General features: G+C 37.4%; 1 pseudogene; it reads left to right on the top strand.

Moving 5' to 3' along the window:
- The first annotated feature begins 929 nt into the window (after nucleotides 1-929).
- On the top strand, nucleotides 930-1048 carry LOC148508821 (5S ribosomal RNA; annotated as a pseudogene).
- Nucleotides 1049-1370: the final 322 nt, after the last annotated feature.

The following is a 1370-nucleotide window of genomic DNA, read 5'->3' as shown; positions in this document are numbered from 1 at the left end:
ATATACAGGAAGATTCAGAGAAAAGGAATACCCAGAGACAATTCTTACTACTGCACTTCAAAAAACTAGATCATTGAATAGACCAGTACTCCTTAAATACAAGGTGGAAATATCTGATAAACCGGAGAAAATACCATTCGTTACTTCATTTAATGGTCATGAGGGTCAAATTAGAAAAGCATTCAATAAGAATTGGAACATTCTCTTAATGGACCCAGTTTTACGAAACATCCTACCACCAAAACCACAAATTGTTTATAGGAAGTCAAAGAACTTTAAGGATATATTAGCACCTAGTATGCTACCAGAAAAGAAAACCACAGTGACATCTAACCCGCTTAAATGCAATGGTAGCTATAAGTGCGGCCATTGCAATATTTGTAGGTTTGTTCACCCTAAAAACTTTCACAAACTCAGAGGGGTCTAAGGAGTTTAAAATAAAAGACTTTATGAATTGTAACTCCACTTCGGTTATTTATTTACTGGAATGCACCTGTGGACTCAAGTATGTGGGCAAAACTAAAAGACCATTGAAACTAAGGATCCAGGAACATATCCGCAACATACGTAATAAAATAGAAGGACATGCGGTCTCCAAGCATTCTTCCATAGTACATAATTCTAATCCAGGAGATATAACATTCAAGGCCATTGAACACGTCAAATTAGGGGAAAGAGGAGGAGACCTTGGAAACCTTATTTCAAGGCGTGAAATGTACTGGTTATTTGAACTGGACACTTTGACAACAAAGGGATTCAATGAATATTATGAGATTGCTCCATTCTTGTAGTGGTAATTTTCCATCTACCAATATACCTCATAGTTGATCCAATATTGGTAATGGTTGAGGGCTTGATCAGTACCTTGGAGGGTGACCTACTTGAGAAGATCAGGTATGGTAGATTGACGAGAGATTGTCACCTTTCTTCATTGCAGCCATACCACTGGATGTATGCCCAATACCGTCTGATCTTGGAAGCTAAGCACCCGTGGGCCTGGTTAGTACTGGGATGGGAGACCCCCTGGGAATACCAGGTGCTGCAGAGATTCCAGTAGGTGACAATTTCCTGATGGGATTACGAGCAATGAAGATTGAAGTCCGAAGAACACATGGAACTGAAAGAATCCTTGAACATTGAGCCAACAAACAATATGTGACATACTTAAGTGTACCTGTAAAACTTTAATGAGGATTACAAATATTTGAAAAAATGTGGGAGTCCTTGTATGAAGAACTATTTATTCCAACTTTTTATCAAATCCCCTTAAAAAAAGAAAAGAAAAATTACTAAAAGATTATACACAATTTTTCTTATGTCTAAGGGGTTTTGATCATGTTGCCACATTGATGAACTATAATAAGCTATTA

Source organism: Taudactylus pleione, unplaced genomic scaffold (assembly GCF_031769625.1).
Source record: "Taudactylus pleione unplaced genomic scaffold, aTauple2 ptg000342l, whole genome shotgun sequence".
Classification (NCBI taxonomy): domain Eukaryota; kingdom Metazoa; phylum Chordata; class Amphibia; order Anura; family Myobatrachidae; genus Taudactylus; species Taudactylus pleione.
The sequence above is the reverse complement of the archived record's forward strand: the minus strand, read 5'-3'. Positions and strand labels throughout refer to the sequence as shown.